The sequence below is a fragment of the Balaenoptera borealis genome, assembly GCF_965194805.1.
Source record: "Balaenoptera borealis genome assembly, chromosome: 15".
NCBI lineage: Eukaryota > Metazoa > Chordata > Mammalia > Artiodactyla > Balaenopteridae > Balaenoptera > Balaenoptera borealis.
In genome coordinates, this window is record NC_138871.1 from 21267108 (window position 1) to 21292289 (window position 25182).

The window sequence follows — 25182 nt, forward strand, 5'->3', positions numbered from 1 at the left end:
CTATTATTATTGCAAAGAGCCAGGACACTGGAAAAGTAATGGTTACAAATTTAAGCACTTCAGGTGCCTTCAGCTCTTTAACCAGCCTTCCCAACATCCTCCCAGTCCTCGATGATCTGACTCTGAGAACTACAGGAGCTCTTCCCAATCCTCCCTGTAAATAGTCCTAGAGAAGCATTCCTTTAGATTGAGGATGAATGTCTTCCTGTCCTAATAGGCAATAGAGCCACACACTCACTGCTCAACCCCACCGCTATAAAGCAGCCCCTGCCTCAGGGTACTTAAAGAGTTCAAACAGTGGGGTTTCTCAGAAGGTTTCTGTCTCTGAACGTATTCCACTTGTTTAGGTTTTTTGAGAGATACACAACCTTTTCTCCTTAGTTCCTCTGTCAAACTTCTTAGAGATGTATCATGGAAAAAATTTTTTTCTCCCAAAAGGGGGAAATAATTCCAGAAATTGACAGTAGTCATCAAAGGAACCAACCAGGTGAATACCAGGTGATACTAGAGCTAATTCTGGAAACATGATGATTTGTTCCTATTGAATAATGTACCCTTTTCTTATGGGCAAAATCTGCAACTGATGTTGACAAAATTCAAGATTCAAATAGACCCCTCAAAACCTCTTCTCAGAATTAATCAATACTCTATAAGTAAAGAAACCCTTCAAGATATGAAGCCGATAATAGAAGATTACAAGTCTCAAGGCCTCATTGTCCCTTGTACTAGGCCCTTGTAGCATTCCCATTTTAGTGGTGAGAAAACCTAAGGGCCAAGGTGAGAGGTTGCTCAGGACCTCCTCCGAGCAATAAACAAGATTGTTATCCCTTGACACCCTGTGTTCCTAACTCTCATAGTTTACAAACATCCATTCCTACTGGAAGAAGATTATTTACAATAATGTAGTGTATTCTTTAGTATTCCAGTTGGTAAAGCTAGCCAATACTTTTGGCCTTCACTTGGGAAGAAAAACAATTCACCTAGACAGTAATGCTTCAGGGTTTTATTGAACGTCTTTATTTCTCACAAATTATGAAGGCTGATCAGAATGATATAAAGTTCCCAGAGGTCTACCTTGTTGCAATACATGGATGATTTGCTTTTTTACTCTTTTTCCAGGCCTCCTATAGGAAGACAGCAACCACTTGCTAAAGCTTTCAGTGTTCAAGTGACATAAATTTGTCAATGAAAAATTGCAGTTTTCCCAAGCCCTTATTGTAGAACTAGGGCTACACCTAGATCCAGGTAGACTTCATGGTGTCCTAAGTTTCCCAAAACCCAAAACTAAACAACTGAGAGGTTTTCTAGGGCTAATTGGTTATTGCCAAAAATGAATTCTAAATTTCTCTCTCATGGACAACATCTATATATTTTACTCAACAATAACAACTTCAGCCAAATTTTATGGGAAGAAAAAGATGCTTAGTTTTCAAGGCCTTAAAGGAGAGTTTGATAAACCTTCCTACCCTTGGACATCTCAATTATCTGATTCTCCTATATATATATATATATATATATATATATATATATATATATATATATATATATATATATGAGAAAAAGGGGGAATGCCCTTGGGCTGCTCACCCAAAAGCATGAGGACCACCAAAGACCTATAGGGTATCATAGCTGGCAAAGGAACCCTGTAGCATGAGGATATCCATTTTGGTTAAGGCTACTGAGAAAAATGTTTTGGGATCCCCTTTAACCATTTTCGTACTTCATGCAGCAGAAGCTCTTCTGAATTCTTATTACATTTAGCATGTCTCAGTCAGCCGCCACACCTTCTACATAGTCCTTTTGTTAACTGCTCCTCCCATAACTTTTATGTTGTAATAAACTTAAACCTGCTGCTCTTCTCCCCTCCAGCCCTGACAAAGTCACTTACAATTGTTTAATGTTGATGAACCGCTTCCTGACACCTTGTGATGATCTACAGGAAATTCCACTTGGTAACTCTGATTTCTCATAGTTCACTGATGTTGTCAAACCCAAGTTCACATGCCCGATGCACAGAGAGGCCAAACTAAAACACTGAAGTTTGGAGCAGAGTAAGATTTATTGCAGGGCACTAAGCAAGGAGAATGGGCAGCTCATGCTTAAAAGACTGGAACTCCCTGATAGTCTATGGAGAACAGTTTTTAAAGACAAATTTTGGGGAGAGAGCTGCAGAATGCATGACTTCCTACTGATTGGTTGGTGGTGAGGTAACAGAGTGGTGTTTCAAGAATCTCAATCATCAACCTTCTGGTTCCAGTCAGTCTGGAATCTAAGTGATTATGTTTAGTCTGAAGTTGTCATCCTCCTCCTGCATGTGGTCCTGTAGAAGAACTCAAAGATCTGTATCTGATTATTATGTATATCCTTTGAGGAGGAACTAGGATTCTGCTTTATTGCTGCACTATTTTCCTTGACTTATTTTCCTTTTTTCTGCATCCCCTTACTTCCCTAATTAGTAACTGAATCTGCCCTTTGGAATTCAGGGAAGGTCTAGGAGGCTGAAGCCTTTTTCTACAAACAAGAAATGGGGGACATCGAAAGGCTTTTGTAACTGTGCAGGCCCTTCAGGGTCCTACTTGCTTTCAATCCTCCCTTTCCTTTGATATTCCTCAATCTTTAGAGGAACAGGTGTGGGAAAAGAAAGTGAATAAAGTTTTGGATAGAGAAGTTAATCATAAATTCAGCAGAGCCACTTGGCTTTAGGGGGACGTGGTTTTACGCATGATTCTTAGTTAAAAGGTTTTCAGTGGCAAATGTTGTGCTCTTGTATGCTATTGCAACTCTATTTATTTATTTATTTATTTATTTATTTTTAAAAATTTTTATTTCATATTGGAGTATAGTTGATTAACAATGTTGTGTTAGTTTTGAGTGAACAGCAAAGTGATTCAGTTATATGTGTACATGTATCTATTCTTTTTCAAATTCTTTTCCCATTTCAGTTACTAGAGAATACTGACCATTTTCCTGTGCTATACAGTAGGTCCTTGTTGGTTATCTATTTTAAGTATAGCAGTGCATACATGTCAATCCCAATCTATCCCTCCCCCTACTCTTCTCCCTGGTAACCATAAGTTTGTTCTCTAAGTCTGTGAGTCTGTTTCTTTTTTATAAATAAGTTCATTTGTATCATTTTTTTTTTTTAGATTTCACATATAAGTGATATTATATGATATTTGTCTTTCTCTGATTTCACTTAGTATGATAATCTCCAGGCTCATCCATGTTGCTGCAAATGGCATTATTTCATTCTTTTTAGTAGCTGAGTAATATTTCATTGTATATATTTACCACATCTTCTTTATCCATTCATCTGTTGATGGACATTTAGGTTGCTTACATGTCTTGGCTATTGTAAATAGTGCTTCAGTGAATACTGGCATGCATGTATCCTTTCTAATCATGTTTTTCTCTGGGTATATGCTCAGGAGCAGGATTGCTGGATCATATGGTAGCTCTAATTTTAGTGTTTTAAGGAACCACCATACTGTTCTTCATAGTGGCTGTACCAATTTGCATTCCCACCAACAATGTAGGAGGGTTCCCTTTTCTCCACACCCTATCCAGCATTTATTGTTTGTAGATTTTTTGATGATGACCATTCTAACTGGTGTGAGGTGATATATCTCATTGTAGTTTTGATTTGCATTTCTCTAATAATTATACTGCAACTCCTTTTGATGTTTTGATGCAGAATTTTTACTTATAACTACTTTAGCCCATCAGGCTGAATTGTATGCTCTTACATGGGCTTGTACTTTAGCCAAGGACAAAACTGCCAATATTTATACTGATAGTAGATATGCTTTCAGAGTAGCTTGTGATTTTGGAATTGTGTGGAAGCAGTGTGGTTTCCTTATTTACAGAAGAAGTGAAATGTAAAATGACCCCATGTTCAGGAATTACTAGATCCAATCCTTGTTCCTTCTGCTTTAGCTATTATTAAGACTCTGGGACAATCTAAACTTGACTCTCTGGCACCTATGGGAAATCACCTTGCTGATAATTCTGCAAGGAATGCTGTCCTTAAGGGGACCAACAGAAGCCAAACTCTGTCATGGTCCAAAGGATTATTTCCCCAAAATAATAATATTGAGAAACTGGCTAGAGAAGCTTAACAATTGGCCTCAGACAAGGAAAAACAAGATTGGAATTTCATTTATTATTCATTTGATAAAAAGTGAAAACTCTGATTTGGACAAAATAACAACCCAGTTTTACTGAAGATTCTAAAATCTGTAGTCCTCACCACTGTACAAGCATTATGACATTGGTCTACTGATAAAATGATAGCACTCATGAATCAAAATGGTGGGGGGGCAGGGGACACTAACAAGGCTGCAGAAAGTGCCTACTTCACTAAACCCACTTGTCTGAAGTACCAACTGGGGAAACTTGTTTGTACTGCCCCCAGACATTTTTAACTGCCTGATGGATCATTGGAGTCCTGGCAGTTGGATTTCATACAACTTCCTTCATCTCATGGATATAAATGTTTTATTCATGGTATGTGTGTTTTCACACAGCACTGAAGCCTTCCTTTGCAGACTAACTACTGCCTTTTCTGTGCTTAAAGTCCTTTTGGAAAAAATAATCCCAACCTGGGGAACTCCTCTCAAACTTCATAGTTTCTAGTATCTTTAAAAATTTAAGAGAAAATAATCTTGATGTTTTAAAATAATGTGAAAATATTTTTTTATATATAGTAAACAGTATTGAGCCAAAAGACATCTTTTGGGCAAAAAGCTTGAATCCATCTTTATCCTTTAACATTTTTAAGTGTAAGAAAATTAAACAACAATAACAACAACAACAAAATGGCACAAATTAGATTAAGGTGTGATCATCTGTTTATACTTTGAATGTTCCAGGACTTTCTAAGCATGACTCCACATATGAAAACTAACTATATATTTGACTCCATCAAATTTTTTAAACTTTTACATATTAAACTCAGTTAAAATACATTGTTAAAAAAAAGGAAAGGAAACAGCAGACCCAAAATGAAGTCATTTGCCACCACAATAGCAAACCAAGACTTAATTGCAGTTTCAATCTCTACTAGGCATGTGACCTTTAAGCAGACCATCTGAAATTTCCTGATTAGCACTAGTGAGGCAATCTGTATAATAACACCCCTGCTGTTCCCTTTCCTCCAAAAGAAGATGATCTGGCCTTTGAAGGATTCTTTCTTTTCTTTTGCTAATAACCTCTTTGCTCCACCTTCCTTCTATGAAAACCTTCCATCTTGTACAACTCCTCGGAGTATCTAGCTACTTGCTAGGTGACATGATTCCCAATTCATGAATTGCTTAATAGAGCCAATTAGATCTTCAAATTTACTCAGTTGAATTTTATTTTTTAACAATATTAAAAAGTTCATAAAAAACTTGTAAAATGCATTTGCATGAAGGTCAGTATATTTGTATATTTAAAAAAGAATGGACAACTGAGAACAAAAGAAGCAAGGTGGAGGTGTCTATCCTTATCATATATTACATTACACTCTAAAACTTATAAAATTAGTATTAGCGCATACTCAGAAAAACCAGTGGAAGAGAACAGAACATCTGGAAATAGATCTAATTACATATGCAAATTTACTAAATTATAAAGATGTCATCTCAAATTAGTGATGGAAAGAAACTTCTCACTAAACAGGAACATGATAAAAAGATAAAATTGCATCTGGTCAGTACACACTATATTACTATAAATTCCAAATGGATTAGACATTTAAATGTAACAAATGATACCATACAAGTTTTATTATAAGAAATATGGAAGAATTCCTCTATAAGCTGGAGTGAGGAAAATTTTCCTAACCATTATTCTAAATCCAGGAGAACAAAAGGAAAAATGTGGATAAATATGACTACAAAAATTTGAAAATAAAATTTGGCATGGTATTATATATATATAGTTATAGTTACAGTTATAATTTTATAAATATAATACAATATTTATAACATATAATCAGAATTAAAAGATTATGTACTAAGAAAGATATTTCAATTTATATTAGATTCAGAGTTTTATATTCCTAAATTTCAAAGAACTTCTACAGAAAAAGAAGAAAAAAAACAATGAATTTTTTAGAAAAGGTAAGTTAGAAATATGGAGAGATAAATCACAGAAAACGAAATGCAAATAGCTATTAACCACATGATAAAATGATCACCCTGGCACATAATAAGAGAAATGCAGAGTAAAATTACAGAGGAATAACATTTTTCATCTATTAAATGGGCAAAAATTCAAAAATTTGACAATATGCTCTACTGGCAAGGCTATGGGGAAATGGGCACTCTTATAATTGCTGGCAGAGATGCAAAGTGGTACAACCTCTAGAAGGGGAATTTGGCAATATCCAGCAAAATTACATATGCAGTTATACTTTGATTAGTGATTTTACTTCTAGGAGGCCATTCCAATGACACGTTAAAAAATGAAAAAGATGTACTGTTTGTAATAGCAAAAGACTGGAAGCAACCCTAACATCCAAAAAAAGGCTGATTGAGTAAGGTATAACCCAAAAACTAAATGGCATACTACACAACTGTAAAAAGAAACAGGTATTTAGTGATATATTTTGATGGAATGATCTCTAAGCTATTTTTAAATGAAAAAAAATTAGAGAAAAATGTTATGATATACTGTTTTTTTTTCAAGAATACAGAAACCTGAGTATATTTATGTACTTGATTATATGTATTTAAGTGGAAGTATAACTTATATAATTGTTAAAGTATTTTCCTATAAAGGGAGGGAAGAAGGAGAATGGAAGACACAGGAAGAGAAGGTAATAGTTTATGTAATTATAAAACAAAAAAATACTGAGGAAAAAAAATGCCTAAATATCAAAAGTCAAAGTAAAAAAAACAAACCAAAAAAACCTAAGTATGTATCTTGTTTGGGGAATGAGCAGAGAGAAACTATTCCAAATCACTTTTAAAACAAGCATTTTGACTATATGTTATTGTGGGGTATTTCAAGGATAAAAAGAACTGGGAAAACAAAAAGCTTTGTATCCTGTTTTGCTGTTTTTGTTATTTTGTTGGCTTTGTTATTCAAATGTAACATGGAATATATATGAACTGAAAATATCAGTATGAACTCAAGATGTATTTTATCTGTAAGAAATTATTCACCAACCTTGTCTGGTGAAAAGGTCCAGAATCAATGGCACCTCTAATGCCCAGATCGAGGTCTCCATATACCATTTCCCACTGAAAGTGGAAATTATGGCCACTTCAGAGAAATTGTGGAATCCAAGTCTGGGGGCAATAAATGTACAAGATAAAACTGGAAAGTATATCCATTTTCTCACCTGTAAATTGGGAATGAATAAAAATCCCTTTCCCATAGAGTCATGAGAATTAATTGAGTAAAGTATTCCCAACATTTTAAACAAATACAACAGTTCCAGGCCCAAGAGGGCACAATATAGTGTTCCCCACAAAATTTCACAGAAAAAGAGCTGGAAGGCTATAAATGAGATTGCTCTAGGTGTTAAGATTATATTTAATATTACTTTTTCATGATCAGTTTTCTGTAATTTTCTAAATGTTCTACCATTAATATATAAATGATACATTTAATGATGATGTTAATATAAAAAATGAGAGAGACAACCACTTTCACAAGAATATATCAGTTACATGTATTTTCAATATCTTTGCAAGAGAGAAGTAGTGTGAAAGTGTGTGTGTTTTAAAATCAAAATGGGTTTAAATGTCAGTTCAAACTGTTGGCTTGCAAAGTGGTGTTAGGCAGGACATATGCCTTCTTGGGGAGTCATAAATATTTTTGAATGAATGAAGATTATTTTTTCTTTAAATGGTAATAGTATATCAACATCATAGAAATACTGTCAACAGTATATGAGATAAGTAACCCAGTAGAGTTCTGAGCACATAGTAGAACTTAAATAGAAAGCAACTATTTTAAAACTGTTCTTGATAACTTTAAAAGCACTTTTTTTTTTTTTTTTTACTTTTGCCTATCATTTAAAAAGTCCCATAGTGCTAATGAGCTTATAATTAAATTCCCATCCACCCAACCCCTCCAGTCCCACCCCCTGCAGTGCTTGTCCCTGCTTGCTCTCTCTTATCTGCCAGCAGCCTCTCTTTCATGGCAAAATGCCAGCTGCAGTTCTGTCTTCAGCACAGTATCTTTCTGATTTACCACAGCTGTTAAGATAAAAGGGAATCAAATTTTGCTTATTTTTTTCTCAGGAGAGTGTGTTTTTCATTTTGTGTTTGATCTTTTTTTATTTTTTTAAAGACAATTTTATTTATTTTTGGCTGTGTTGGGTCTTCGTTGCCACACGTGGACTTTCTCTGGCTGCGGCGAGCAGGGGTTACTCTTCGTTGTGGTGCAGGGGCTACTCATTGCGGTGGCTTCTCTTGTTTGTGGAGCATGGGCTCTAGGCGCGAGGGCTTCAGTAGTTGTGATGCACAGGCTCAGTTGCTCCGTGGCATGTGGGATCTTCGCGGACCAGGGATGGAACCTGTGTCCCCTGCACTGGCAGGCGGATTCTTATCCACTGAGCCACCAGGGAAGTCCCTGTGTTTGATTTTAAACACACTTTAAAAGCACTTTTTGAATGTGACAAATTTTGCCAAATTAAAGGATATAATAATTCATTAAAACTACTATTTAGCATTTATACCCTTATACTTTTAGGTTTCCTCAATTTTAACAACATAACTTTTCAAAGTGCATCTTGTTATTTTGGGGTTTTTTCCCCTTGAGGAAATGAACTCGTGAAGCTAGAATAAAGGCCAAATCTTCTGCTATTACCTGTATCTTTACAATCACACTGCTTATAAAAGAAGGCAATAGCATTAAAAGCAAATGCAGCAGTGAGATTGCTCTTTTTACCCTTCACAAAATAATCACTACTTAAATGCTGCACGTTTTTTAAAACAATTTTTCAAATGAACTGTCCTTGAAATATTTGTCTTTTTCAAAAATGTTTGTCCTCATCACATTTGCAAACTCTTCTTCTATAGTATCTGCCATTTAAATGTGTTATTGTTCATCAGGGACTAATTTTGGCCCAGTTATGTGAGATTGCTAGTGCTCTGGATTTTCTGTTTGATTGTAGCACGATGGGAAATTAAACTGGAAAGGATCCAGGGTCTAAAACTTTTCCTTTTACAGCATATTTCCCTCTTTTTTAAAATTTCCTAATACCTATCAGCTAATGCCCCATCCTTTCAGCTAATAGAGCTGCTAATATGGTGGGGAAGAAATGACTGAGTGATTTAATTTCAAAGGAAAAAAAAAAAAAGTACATTTACTGGTACCAGTACATGACTCAGAATTAAGAGAAGGTAAAACACACACACACACACACACAAATTTTAATAATACAGGATTCTCTTCAGCATACTTTCACATGAGGACTGGTCATGAAGCAAAGGTTGTCATATTGATCCTGAAATGAATGAGCTGTTTAATGTTGAGAATGTCATGTTAAGACTCTGGTTCTTCATTTTGTAGGCCATTAAACAAGTTGCAGACAGATTATTTGGTTTCTTTATTTCATCTGGAGTTACTAATGAGATACATGTGGAGATTAAGAGGAAACCCCTGGGTAAAGGGCAGATTTTATAGTTCTGGAGTAGACAGATGCTATATTTCACCCTGAAACAGAGATGTGAAGTCTAATGCAGATAGAAAACAAGGGAGTGCTTCTCTCTACATTCTTGTGTTGTTTCCCTTCCCACCTCTCCATTAATTAATATGCTTAACCTTGAACCAATACTACACGGTCTTGCTTACTGTGGCTTCATATTATGTTTTGGATTAGGGGAATATAAATATTCCAACTTGTCTTTACTTTTCCAAAATTGCTTTGACTAATGTAGGTGGTTTGTATGTCCACATAAATATTAGGGTTAATTTGTAAATTTTGATAGTGATTGTGTTGAAATTATAGATCAATTTGGGGAGAATTGTCATCTTAACAATATTGATTCTTCCAACCAATGAACATGGAACATCGCTCCATTCATTTATATCTTTAATTTTGCTCAGTAATTTTTTGTAGCTTTTGGTGTTTAAGGTCTGTTCTTCTTTTATTAAATTTATTACTAAGTATTTTATTTTTTGATGCTGTTTTAAATGGAACATTTTTCTTAATTTTATTTTCAAATTGTGTGTTGCCAGTTTTTTGAAATGCAGTTAAGTTTTATATATTGATCTTGTATACTGCAACCTTGATAAATGAGTTTATTGGAACTAGTAGGGTCCTTTCTTTCTTTCTTTCTTTCTTTCTTTCTTTCTTTCTTTCTTTCTTCTTTCTTCTTTCTTTCTTTTGATTCCTTGGGGTTATCTATTAATACATATGAGATCATGTCATCTATGAATACAGACAATTTTTCTTCTTCAGATACAATATGGATGTCATGATTTATTTTTCTTTGATTGCACTGTCTAGAACCTCCAGTACAATATTGAAAAGAAATGGTAAGAGTTGACATCCTCAAATTGAACACCCTGCCCCTGTCCCCAGTCCCTATTGGGCAAAGAACATCCTTGGCAGGGATGTCAGTTGAGTGTCCCATTTCCTCATTTCTGTAATGTTTTTTGTATCATATGTTTGCATGGCAATGATCCATCTGTTGGGTGTAAATTTTGAACATGGAGATTATATTCAAAAGTGTCTAAAGGATTAAAAATATAGATGACACTGGAATATTATTCATTTTTAGAGAAAATCTGAAATCATTGAGAAAGAGAAAGAGAGAGAAAAAATGAAGATAGGGGATGAGGGGGGAAAAAGAAGGAGAGAGAAAGATGTCCTCAAATAAGACAGCTATTTCAAAGCAGAAATTCACTTTCTCTACTCATATGACTTTAGAAACTTAACTTATCTCATCTACAAAATGGGGATAATTTAAGTAACGGTCTCATAGGCAAGGTTAAAAGATTATTAATAAGATTAATAAAATGCTTGGCCCAGGCATGGTACTTGGTGATTCCCTACATGATCATTAATAATTACTATTATTCAGCCAACATATTACCTATTCCTCTTCAAAAAGCAATGCTAAAAATTGGCTGTAAATATTTATTCTTAGGCTTGGAAACATGAGAAAGAAAATCCCCATTGAATTTAAATTGAATTTCACTCATATTTACTTCAAATTTCTATGGGTCAGAGTAATATTAGTTTTTTTTTTTTTTTTATTTTGTTTTCTTTGTTTTCTGTTTTTAATGAGGCATAATTGACATATACCATTATACTAGTTTCAGGTAGACGATATAATGATTAAATATTTTTATATATTGCAAAATTATCACCACGATCATTCTAGTTAATATCCATCTCTATACGTAGTTACGCATTTTTTTCTCATGATGAAATTTCAAGATTTACTCTCTTACAAACTTTCAAATATGTTATACAATATTATTAACTACAGACACCATGCTATACATTACAAACCCATGACTTATTCATAACAGGAAATTTGTACATTTTAACCCTCTTTACCCATTTTGTTCACCTCCCACTCTTCATCTCCGGTGACAACCAATCTATTCTCTGTATCTACGAGCTTTTTGCTTTTTGTTGTTGTTGTTGTTGTTTAGATTCCATATGTAAGTGAGACCATACAGATTTTGTCTTTCTCTGTCTGACTTACTTTATTTAGCATAATGCCCTCAGTTTCCATCAATGTTGTCCCAAACGTCAAGATTGCATTATATATATTTATATGTGTGTGTGTGTGTGTGTATTACATTTAATAAATGTATATACATATGTAAAATATTTTCTTTATTCGTTCATTTGTTGGTGGACCCTTACTTTATTTCCAGGTCTTATCTATTTTAAATACTGCTGTAATGAACATGGGGTGAATACATTTACTTGAATTAGTGTTTTTATTTTCTTCTGATAAATACCTAGAAGTGGAATTCCAGGATCATATAGTAGTTCTATTTTTAAATTTTAAAGGACTCTCCATACTGTTTTCCATAGTGGTTGCATCAATTGACATTGCCACCAACAGTGCACAAGCATTCCTTTTTCTCTACATTTTTGACAACACTTGTTATTTCTTGTCTTTTTAATAATAGCCACTCTAACAGTTGTGAAATGGTATCTCATTGTGTTTTGATTGGCATTTCCCTGGTGATTAGTAATGTTGAGTACTTTTCTTTTCATGTACTTATTGGCCATATGTATTTCCTTTTTTGAAAGATGTCTTTTCAGGTTCTCTGCCTGTTTTTTTTTTTTTGGCTGTGCTGAGTCTTCTTTGCTGTGTCTGGGCTCTTCATTGCAGTGTGTGGGCTTCTCTAGTTGCAGTGCACGGGCTTCTCTAGTTGAGGTGCGTAGGCTTCTCTATTTGTGGTGCAAGGGCTCTAGAGTGTATGGACTTGGTAGTTGAGGCATGTGGGCTTAGTTGCAGTATGTGGGATCTTAGTTGCTTGACAGGGATTGAACCTGGGACCCCTGCATTGGGAGCACAGAGTCTTAACCACCAGAAAAGTCTCTCTCTGCCTATTTTTTAATCAGATTATTATTATTGTTATTAAGATGTATGAGTTCTTTAACATTTGGATATTAACCCTTTATCAGCTATATGATTTGCACATATTTCCTCCTATTCACTGGTTGCCTTTTAATTTTGTTGATGGTTTCATTTGCTGTGCAGAAACACTTTTTATTTTGATGTAGTCCCACTTGTTCATTTTTACTCTTGTTGCCTTTTCTCTTGGTGTTAAATCCAAAAAGATCATCACCATGACCTATGTCAAGGAGCTTACTGGCTATGTTTTCTTCTAAGAGTTTAATGTTTCAGGCCTTACATTCAAGTTTTTAATCCATTTTCAGTTAATTTTTGTGTATGCTATAAGGTAGTGCTCCATTCTTTTGCATGTGGCTGTCCAGTTGCCCCAACACCATTTATTGGAGATACTATCCTTTCTCTATTATATATTCTTAGCTCTTTGTCATAAATAATTGACCATAAATGTGAGGGTTTGTTTCTGGGCTCTATTCTGTTCCATTGATCTATGTGTGTATTTTATAACAATACCATAATATTGATTACTACAGATTTATAATACAGCTTGAAATCTGAAAGTATGATGCCCCCAGCTTTGTTCTTCTTTATCAAGATTGCTTTGGCTGATCACGGTCTTTTGTGGTTCCATATAAATTTTAGGATTATTTGTTCTAGTTCTGTGAAAAAATGCCTTTGGAATTTTTATAGGGATTGCATTGAATCTGTTGATTGTTTTGGGTAATATGGACATTTTGACAATATTATTTCTTTCAATTATGAACATGGAACATCTTTTCTTTTTTTATTAATTTTTATTGGAGTATAGTTGCTTTATAATGTTAGCTTCTGCTGTACAGCAAAGTGAATCAGCAATACATATACATATACATATACATATACATATACATATACATATACATCCCCTCTTTTTTGGATTTCCTTCCTATTTAGGTCACCACAGAAGAACATCTTTTCATTTATTAGTGTTTTCTTCAGTTATTTTCATTGATGTATTATAGTTTTAAATATACAGATCTTTCACCTCTTTGGTTAAATTTACTCCTAGGAATATTGTTTTTTGGGTAAAATTGTAGACAGGATTGTTTCCTTAATTTCTCTTTCTGATAGTTCATTATTAGTGTATAGAAACGTAACAGATTTTTGTATATTGATTTTTTATCCTACAACATTACTGTATTTGTTTAGTAGTTCTAACAGGTTTTTAGTGGTGTCTCTAGGGTTTTCTACGGATAGTATCATGTTATCTGAGAATAGTGACATTTTTATTTCTTCCTTTCCAATTTGGATTCCTTTTACTTCACTTATATTAACTTCAAATTTCTATGGGAAAAATCATATTGTTTTTATTCTGAGAAATGCACTTTAGCTACATTAACTCTAGGAACAGAATGCGAGTTCTGACTTTCTAAGAGTTAGTAGAATCAAGTTTATATTTTTACAAATAATGAATATATTTAAGTGACACTTTTCCTAAAACCACCAAATAAATCTATTCTTAATTTGTCATTAGAGTGTGATATTTAGAAAAAAATTTGTTAATTATTTTAAAATGAAATTTCTTCACAATATATTTTTCTGAGAAGAAATGTAATAATAGTGATTGGATCTTCCTAGTCTAATTAGAATATAACAAGAAAAAAAGAAAAATCAAAAACAAATTATGAGGTAAAGAAGTTCATAGAACAATAGTTATGGAAAGTGCTAGAATATATAAAAGAATAATACATGTAAATTTGGCTAAAATATACTACCTCATAATAAAAAAAATAAGTATCTATGAAACAGAAGAAGAACTAGTATACTCTCCGATCTGGTGAAAAATCACAGGGTACAATGAAAAAAATATAGTCAACAAATTATCTCAAAAATGTCACTGGTCTCAGATTTTTTTAGGGGAATTTCTTTCAAAATTTATAGATAATTTCCATTTGATATGAGTTGTTCCAGAATACAAATGGTGAAACATTCCAGACACTCTTTATAATGTAACAACTTTTAGTAGCAATACCTAATAATCGTCACCCTTTTCTAAACATACACATCCCACATAAGGTAAATGATAATCAGGATTTAGATGAAATAACCAAATCAGATAGCTCCTCAGGGTCCAAATTGGGTCTTATTTTTAGATTTTTATGAACTTAGCCCCATGATTTTCACTAAACCCTCAAACACCTCCACTGAATATCTATACTTTTGTAACTTGAATAAAGAAAAGATTGTGAACAACAGCAACAAAATACCTGAAATGTATGAACATGGTTGAGGATGAGAAGGCAACAGACTATTTTCAGTATTTCACAGGGTATATATAGATCTTACTTCCAGAATTATAGTAATGGTTACCATGTGGGTAGATTAGATAGATATTCTGTCATTTTGGAAATGGGACCAATGAACTAGTAGAACAGTGGGACTCATATATTGGAGGGCCACAGCAATCAAATTGAAAATATTTAGTAAGTGATGGAATTTGATCATTGATAATAACATTAGTTGACCTATAAGCAGCAATGGATAAGTAGCAGTATTGGGAACTAATTTCCAGGGTTATTAGCTTTTTAAAAATGGAAATCTTTAGAAAGTCCAACTTCTGAAGCCAGAGGAATGTAATTTCAGGAAATGTGTCAAAGAGTGGACAAAATCCTTGCTTAGCAGAGATCTTTCCTGAGTGACTCTCAAATAAACCTATTTAGATGACTACAGAATCCTTGTGCATGTTAAGACTGCCTTGCTTTGGCATTTATATGACAGAGTAAATTTTCTGACTCCTCATTCAGTTCTATTTATGACACTACATGAGGCCATTTTTGATGTTTCTTATGACAATCTGAATAGCCTATGAGGTAAAAGTGATTAACTATAAAGCCCATCTTTAATCACTCAGGTGATAAAAGATAAATTGAAGACTGATAGAACAATTGGAAAATATTGGAGACATAAAAAGTAGCAGATCTGAAAATTTCTTAAATCCAGTTATTTCATCCATTACCATATGAAAACACTTAGCACAAACTGAAACTTGGTAGTTGTTGCTTCATCCTGTCAAGAGGTTTGTGTAAATAACACACTGGGAAGAAGTTATTAATTATTTCCCTTCTTCCAACTTTATGAATACACTTTAGTAAAGCATTTTTTCTTTCTTTCATTATGCATAAATAGACACACATAAAAATTATGCTCTAGTAATCACAATTTGTTTTTACATCTTATTATACACTTTCCATAGTCTAATGCTTTGAAAAATGAATGTATAAATATTTTTATGATTCAGTGTGAAGCCATTAAGGTGTTAAAATATTTGAAAGTATAGTCCTCAGAAGGGCAGTCTGAATTTTTTATTGCTTTTAAAGTCACAATACAAAACAGCATGCCACTGAAAATGATCAAAAGGCAACAAATAACAGATTTTTAAAATACCAGTGATTTGTACCTAGCAGTAGATGTTTATTTTACCTAAATGGGTAAAATTGGCTTTAATTCAAAACAAAACAAAAACCAACTTACTTGTTCCTTCCCTCTTATTTAAGTCTGGCTCTTTTAAAAACAAATTGATTCACAGTGCTAACTAAAGTTTAGATCATCTAAGGATATATGGTATATGATAAGATATTAAATGTCAGAAGAGATGATTATTGGGAAGACTTCTTTCTGTATTAGTATATATATTTTAAATTTCCATTATTTAATTAGAAGTCTCCACTATTTCATTAGATTCTACCATCCCTTCTAATCATTTTATCTTCTGTATATTTTTGATGTTAGTCTTGCATCAAATTAATTCAATCGTGATTGAAACAGGCAAAAACTAATCATCAGAAAGTGTTTTAAATTAACAAAATATTTTCACCCTTTTTATAAATACAAAATATTTTAGAAACCCAGATTAAATTATTGGGAAGTCATGCCTTTTCCACCAACTTGATATTCATCACTATCTATATAATGGACTACCAGAAAGAGGAAATATTAAGATAAGGTAGATTTGAATTTTATACATTTCTTAACTTCTTGGGGACTCAGTTTTCTTTCCTCCAAAAAGAAGTTACTACACAAATGAACCTGTGAAATGGGGATAATAATTTCTGATTTCAACATCATACAGGTTTAAACTAATGATTTACATCCATGGACACTGGAAAAATATAATAATTTAAAACATACAGCAGAGTTCAACTATATCAACAACAAAAGAATATATGTGTATCTGTGTGGGGGCTGATTTTCAGAATTAGAAATAAAGGAAGATCTCAAAGTCAGAGTGGGAAGCTCTTTCTGATGATGCTGTGGACAACTGGATACCACATACAAGTTCTGTGAACAGGAGTGGAAATATAATTAATCAGCAGGAAACTGAAGCTCAAAAAAAGCCAAATTCTTTAAGGGGGATGAGAAAAGCTCTCAGAAAACTAGGAACAGGAATTAAATGTCTCAATCTGATAAAAAGCATCTACAAAATCCTACAATTTATATCATACTTAATGGTAAAAGACTGAATGTTTTTCTCTAAGATGAAGCACACACCTCTCATCAATTTTTATACAGTAACATGCCATGTTCATAGTGCAATAAGACATGAAAAAATATAATATGCATACAGTTTGTAAAAGAAAAAATAAAGCTATATTCACAATACAATACAATATAGAAAAATCTTAAAAAATCTACAAGAAAACTATTAGAACTAATATTTGTGTTTAGCAAAGTTTTAGAATATTAGGTTTATATGCAAAACCGAAGTGTCTCCATATATGACAAACAATGAACAATAAGAAACTGAAATTAAAAATTAGTACCATTTAAAATAACATATAAAATATATTTACATATTAAATCTAACAAAATATACACTAAATCAGTACTCTGAAACCTATGACACACTTATGAAATTAAAGATTATCTCAATTAATGGGGAGATACACCATGTTCATGGGTTTGAAAAATCAATATTATTAAGATGTCAGTACTCCATAAGTTGATCTATTGATTTAGCACAATTCCAGTCAAAATTTCAGAATGATTTTTTACAGAAATCATGAAGCTGATTCTAAAATTAATGTGGAAATATATGAGAATAGTCTAAATGATTCTGAAAAATAAGTGCAGAGATAGAAGGCTTACACTTCCTAAATTTAAGACTGACTCTAAACTCAATAATCAAGACACTGTGGTATTGGCTAAAGGAGAGATACATAGATCAATGAAACAAAAATCTAGAAATAAACCCACACATAAATAATTAATTGATTTCCATATTGGTACAAAGGAAATCCAATGAAGAAAATAATAGTCTTTTCCACAAATGATGAAGGAACAGTTGAATACCCAGATGAAAAGCAAAAATTTTAATGCTCAACTTATATAAAAAAAACTCAAAATGGATCATGGACCTAAAACAAACCAAAAAACAAAACAAAACAAAACCTTAATGCTATAAAACTTCTAGAAGAAACATAAGGGGAAAATCATTGAAACCTTGAGTTAAGTAAATATTTCTTATATATAACAACAAAAACACAATCCATAATAGAAAAAAATATGGAATTGAACTTTATCCAAATTGTAAACTTTTGCTCTTCAAAAGGTAATGTTATGAGAATAAAGTGATAAGACATGAACTGAGAGAAAATAGTTTCAAAATTTATATGTGATAAGGGATTTGTAGTTAAAAATATAAAGACCTCTAAAACTTGATAAGAAAATATTCAAAACAGTAAATAATGGCAAAATATTTGACCAAAAGGTTCAGCAGAGAAAATATTCAGATGACAAATAAGTACATAAAAAGATGCTGAGCATCATTTGTCATTAGGGAAATGCAAAAACCATGAGATGTTATTATACATTTTTTAAAAGGAATAATAAAAACCAAATCAAAACAAAACAAATTAACAAGCCAAGAAACAACAAAACAGAAGAAGCAAAACAATCACAAAAAACCTATCACACCAAGTACTGTTAGGTATGCAGAAGAACCAGAATTCTCAATGATTTTTGATGGGAATATCACAGTTTACAACATCTGATAAAGTTAAATATGAACCTATTACCCTACAAGTTAGGCTTGGGATTAGTCCAAAGAAGAAAATAAATATATTTTCAAAGATTCGGGGGAAATAAGTTGTATCCTATAATTTTATATCTGGTTCACTATCTCTTAAAGATAGGAACCAGAAAGGTGAAAGGTTGAAATAGAGGGGACTTCCCTGGTGGTCCAGTGATAAAGAATCCACCTTTCAATGCAGGGGACACGGGTTTGATCCCTGGTGGGGGAACTAGGTTCCCACATGCTGTGGGACAGCTAAGCCCACGAGCCACAACTACTGAGCTTGCGTGCCTCACCTAGAGAGCCTAGGTACCACAAACTACAGAGTCCACCCACTCTAGAACCCACGTGCCCCAACTACAGAGCCCATGTGCCCTGGAGCCTGAGTGCCACAACTAGAGAAGAGAAAACCCGCATGCCACAGCTAAAGAGATGCCCGCGTGCTGCCACAAAGAGCCTATGTGCTGCAACAAAAGATCCTGCATGCCTCAAGGAAAATCCCGCGTGCCTCAACCAAAAAAAAAAAAAATTCAAATAGAGTATTTCAGACAGAGAGAAAACAAGAGAATAAGTAGAAGACAAGAAAGAAAGAAATTCAGTAGGAAACTATGCAACAATCCCTCACCTTCCTCCCATATCCAGAAGCAAAATTAAAATCCCATATGCTATCAATATGGGGAAGGAAACAAGGAGCTGAAAGTGTGTTAAGGACATTTACTGTTTAGGGAAATATTACAGATATTTAAAAATGGATCGTGGAAAAATAAATGTAAGTATGATTGTTAGGGAAACATCAGACAAACAGTTTAAATGAATACTTTTCAGTCAAGCAATTGTAATGCATTCCATCAAACTGAAGGCAGTAAAGAAGGAAAAAAGGGGAGGAACAAATAAAAATTTGCAAAATGTAAAGCATGAGCTAAAAAAGCAGATATATTCCAATATAACAATAATCATAGGAGATTAAATGGATTAAATTTAACAATCAAAATGGAGATACTCTCAGGCTGAACGATTACATGAGATTCAATACTTTGCAGTTTAAAAAACAGACTTTAAATAAAATGATTTCAAAAATTTCAAAAAAAGGAAGCTTAGATAACAAGTTTAATTTCAGAGCAAAATAAAATTTAAGATGAGAAGCACTATAAGAAATAAAGAATACTTTTATGTTCTGATAAAAATGATGAAGACAGCATTGCAATAGTCCACATATATGCATCTAACAGGATCCCTTCAAAATGCAGGAAAATGTATGGAAAAAATAAACAAATCAATGCTTGTGATGGATTTTTAATCATTGTCAGAAAAAATGATCTAGCAAAAACAAGAAAGATGTAGTGTGTGTTTTTGTGTGTATGTATAAAACAATAAGGTCTTATCAGTGGAGAAAGAGAGAGAAAAATAGATGATAACATGGTAGATATATGATACATAGATAGATAGATAGATGATAGATAGATAGATAGATAGATATAGATAGATAGATAGATAGATAGATAGATAGATAGATAGATAGATAGATGACAGCTACCTGTAACATGAGATAGAGAAAGCATTATCTTTTTGAACCATATAGATCATTTGTAGAAGTCATCTATATAGGAGGCAAAAAAGAAAGTGTCAGAAAGGAAATAAATATCAGAGTGTACTCAGAACCACAAATGAGTTCTTTTTATTTAAAATGTATGGACATGGTCTCCTTTGTTGAGAGTATTCTAAGAGTTATAGCATATATACAACTTTTATAACAAATATTGGCATAAATAATAAAACGTGTATATTTGGGGAGTCAAAGACTTTCATAAATCTATTTTTAGATAACAAGGTGAGGGGATGTGGTTATCCATTGATCAGGGGCAGTGGAGCCGGCCACCTGATAATGCCCTCGTTCCTGTATTTGCCTTGAGCAGAAGTAACAGAACTATTTTCTTCAGGACTAAGCAGTGGGGGCTCACTTCCAGCTTTTGCTGGCTCAAGGTGGTCCTTAAGCAGCCTGGAAGGAAGCTGTGGCACATCCTGGCTTGAGAAGGGTCTGCACCCCTTAGAAGCCTCGTCCCTAGCTGTTTCTTCCTGTCACATCTCAGAGTGCCCATATCTTGCTCTGAGTGCCAGGGGAAGGATGGGGAGGCCAGGCCAGACCACAGGGACCTCAGCAAACAAACAAACAAAACAACTCATTCGAGGTCATGTCAACTCAAATTCTTTCTTCACATTATTTCATACAGTGTAAATAGGACACACATCACAGGACACATTTTATGCCAGTTTCTGTATCTTGTTCCATTTAGCAATGATAAATTTTTTTTCAATTGCCACATACTTATAATTGTTCTGATATTATCAGTCACTTAACTTGGGAAGGTCATATCATTAAGGATGAGTTCCTTTTGTACAAGTGAACAAAACTATACTTGCGTTTATAAAAAGAAAGAAAATACACAAAGAGAAGGAATATGGATAGCTATAGTTCAATTGAGTGTGAGTTTAGTCACTCCATGTAGAACTAGCAGAAGAAATAATTTATCTTACTTGTGCTCAATGATGAGTTTTGTTACCCATCATAAAGCCAAAGGAGCTAAAATTTAAAAGATAGTTATTATCAATCAAAATGTGCTCTTTAGTTGCACTGAACTTACCTAAGTTCTGGTAATAGTGGGTTTCTTTTTAGAGACTTGCCATTGGAACTAACATTTTTATGAAAATAAGGAGCAAGAAAGCGTACAGTTTGATAATCAACTTTAGAGTTTTTACATAACAGTATTTAGCACTTTGGACAAGCTTGATGGCCTTGCACTATATATGGGGAGCAGAGCAACACCACTTGGCTATAGCTTCAGAAATTGTTTCTAAGATAAATCAAAGGCAACAAGGGACCAGAGAATGTGACAGAAACTAGCATAGCGCAATACTGTTAAAGTAAAATTAAGGGTATTTAGTATTCTGTCAATGAGGACAACTCTGCCATTACCTAAAATGTACTACACATAGAGTGCCTTTGTCATTTCTCAGGGGAGGACAGTTCAGTTTAAAATTTTATCAACCATATATTAATAGCACAGGTCATAGAGTATCCCTTTCAAATTCTGGCTTATTAAGAGGAGAGGAAGCTTCATTTACACAAGTTGATATTTTTGTGGTTTCAACTAGTGCTGATATCATGAGACACACCTTATGCTCTTTGTTAGTTGGTGGGATTACTTTGTTGCTCAAAAATTAGGAGACAGTGGCTGATTTTCTGATAGGACAGGAGTACAAACTCTGACTTTAAAATTTTTTCATATTTTTTTCTTTCTTTCTAACAAAGCAGCAGGAAGGGCAGTTTTGTCTATAGTTAGGAAGGAGATTAAACAGCCTCCACAATCCACTCCAGGATTTACCAACTGTATCTGAGTTTCTCCTTTTAACTGTAATTCTCACTGTCTTTATTTCAGTGATGGAGAACAACATTTGTTTTCTAGTTTTAATAATTTTGGTTCTTAAAGTTTTATCACTGCAGCTTACAAGGGAGTATTTTACCCTGAATTTCCAATCTTTCTCAGAAGTATTATCTAGAGATAAACTGATCCTTCCTTCTAGAATATATTTCTCCTGCTTGTTCCTCTGGAATTGTTTTTATTAAATTTTAGCTCAGATGTGACCACATTTATGAAGTCGCCTTGACCAATTCCAGACTAACTTAGTGTATCTTTCTCCAATGACAAAACTATACTTTGAATATATTTCCATTTTTAGAAATTATTATTTATTCCGTTATCATTTACATTTTGTCTTTGAACTATATTGTGAGCAAGTTACTTGAGAGAAGCTACCATCTCCCCCTGCCCCCATCTTGAGGTCCCTAGGGCTTAAAATAACAATAATAATCATTTTTTCTAATGAATGAAGCAAACACATGAAACCAACATTCTTTTCTTCTCACATTCCCAAAAATCATATGTGGAACTTCCTTCAACCCACCACAGGTTGTTCATACATCTACACACCAGAAGAATGCAGTCAAAGCCCTGAATTTAACCATGTAGTCTCCATGTCACCCTGGAAAGCACTTTCTGGTGTTGCAGGTAGAGGCAGAATAATTCATTTCATCACTGTTCTGAAAATATCTTTGCAATAATCAAGGTTGCCATCAAGGAATCTATAGTTAGATATCATGGTAACATGTGCAGTGTGTATTCAAGACAAATCACCTAAAAATAAAATTAAATAAAAAACCTGGGGGAAACATATGCACTCAGTATGTGTCTCAATAAAAATTATTCTTTTTCTCAAATGATAGTTTTTAAATTTTTTTCGTTTAGATTAAAACTGGGTCAACTGCATAAAATATGACAAAGATTAAAAACACTTCATCTAAAATGAAAAAATAAAAACTTTATGTTTTGTCCTTGAGAAGCAGAGTAAATGAAAATATTCTAATATCTACTTTAAGATGGCAGAAAAAAGTTGAATCTCAAATCCTTATTCTTAAAAATTAACAACATCCAGTGAGATTGAAAATTTAACTCAAGTTTATATTAAGTTACTAAAAAATGAAGCCTTATTTTCTATAACAGATATTGTTTCTTTCATTCACCTATACCCCAACTGGGAGCAGGATAGGAGATTATGAGGTAAGTATTTAAACTTGTTACTCAATGATAGATCAGTGATCACTGATTGAAATATCCCTTTTGTTTGAAGATTTTCCCTTTTTTGTTAAGTAGTGCATCAATTAGAAATCGACCTCTCAGAAAGAGTTCTCCCCTCTCCCCTCTCTTCTTTCACAATATGGTGCCTGGATGTAGTGGAAATGAGTCTTCACAGTGACTATAGGCAGGAGGGAGGCAGGGCAAACCCTGTGTTTCTCTGGAGGCTCCAGCTAAGCTGTTGCAGCTCACTTATGTCTAGGCAGCAGCCTCCTCTCACACTGACCCCTCTTGTGAAATACCAGGTCCAGCCTGGCCTTTGGGTATGTGCTGGTGCCCCACACAACTGGTAATTGACCAGATATTTGTCAATCACTTGTCATCATCTCTTGTCATTGGGTTTTCCACACATGTCATCCTCTTCCCAACCAAAGGTCCCTGACAGTCCATTCCATATTTCTGTGATCGTATGTGGGTAAAAAAGGAAAATATGTGTCCTATATACTGTGGACAAGCCATGGAGTAGCAACAGCATTATCCCATGTGATCTATCTCACAAGGTCCCTTCTGCCAACCACACTGTATTGCTCTGGAACCCTTTGAAACAGCACTAAGTAAATGTGGAACTTCTCCTAAGACTTGTATCCCACCCAAACTCTAGGCAATGCCCAGGACAATAGGCCACAGGCTCCAATATTTTCAGGGTCCCCACATATATTTGGGTATTTCTGCTAGTTACAATTCCTCACTTCTCCTTCCCCACTGTCTCTGAGGCTAGAGAGGTGGAATTTTGGCCTTTTGCGTTTTCCAACGATTTCTTATATGTACATCATCACTTAACTCTATCTACCTTCTCTTTCACCACCTATCTTCATTGTAGCTGTTCTCAATCTGTACTGTGCAACAGAATCACCTGGAGGGCTTAATGAATCAAAGACTGCTAAGCCTCACTCCCAGAGTTTCTTGTTCAATAGTTCTGGGAATGAGCCCAAGAATTTCCATTTCTAACAAGTTTTAGGATGATACTAATGCTACTGGTCCAGAGACTACACTTTAAGAAACACTGACACTTAGAAAAGGTGACATACAAGTACATAAGCACTGCTTTTTAAAAAATAACTTGATTGAGGTATAATTGATATACAAAAATTGCATATATGTAATGTATACAATTTGATGAGTTTGAACATATACATGCAACTGTAAAATTAACACCAAATCAAGGTAATAGACATAACTATTACCTCTAAAAGTTCCCTTGCGCCCCTTTGTTTTTGTTTTTGTTTTTTCCTGGTAAGAACCCTTAACATGAGATCTACCCTCTTAACACATTTTAGTTTCATTGAATTATAATTTGTATACAATAACATATTAGTTTCAGGTGTATGTACATCATAGAGATTCAATATTTATGTACATTTCAAAATGGTCACCACAAGTTTAATTATCATTTGTCACCATACAAAGTTATTATAATATTATTGACTGTATTCCCTATGCTGTACATTAACACATTTTAAGTGCACAATACAGTGTTATTAACTACAGGCACTATGTTGTACAGCAGGTCTCTAGACTTTATTCGTCTTACATAACTGAAATTTTATACCCATTGAATGACTCCCCATTTCCCTCACCGCAACCTCTGGCAACTACCATTCTAATCTCTGCTTCTCTGAGTTAGTTTTAGATTCCTCAGATAAGCGGAAGCATTGTTCTTGATAGGTTAGTGGTAGCTCAAGGAATGTGTAAAACTTTTTATTTTATTTTATTTTTTAAGTTAAGCCTGGCTTTCAAAACTATTGCTTTTCAAGGAGTAAACAAGAAATAACAGTCAAAGTTGAGAAATGATTTTGTTTCTCTAGCTGTTAATTTATCTTCCCCTTGTAGCATTGAAACCCATTGATTCAATATCAGGGAAGCCAAGGGCAAGAGGATTTTAAGGACATAAAATATTTCA

The 25182-nt window shown here is 33.8% G+C and overlaps 1 pseudogene across 1 annotated transcript in view; it reads left to right on the forward strand.

Annotated features, from left to right (window-relative positions):
• Positions 1–24929, forward strand: part of LOC309611721 (lithostathine pseudogene) — a 508337-nt pseudogene extending 483408 nt beyond the window's left edge. Inside the window, exon 4 of the transcript XR_014249753.1 lies at positions 20078–24929. The product of XR_014249753.1 is annotated as a lithostathine pseudogene (transcript). The remainder of the gene's footprint in view (positions 1–20077) is intronic.
• The last annotated feature ends 253 nt before the right edge of the window (positions 24930–25182 follow it).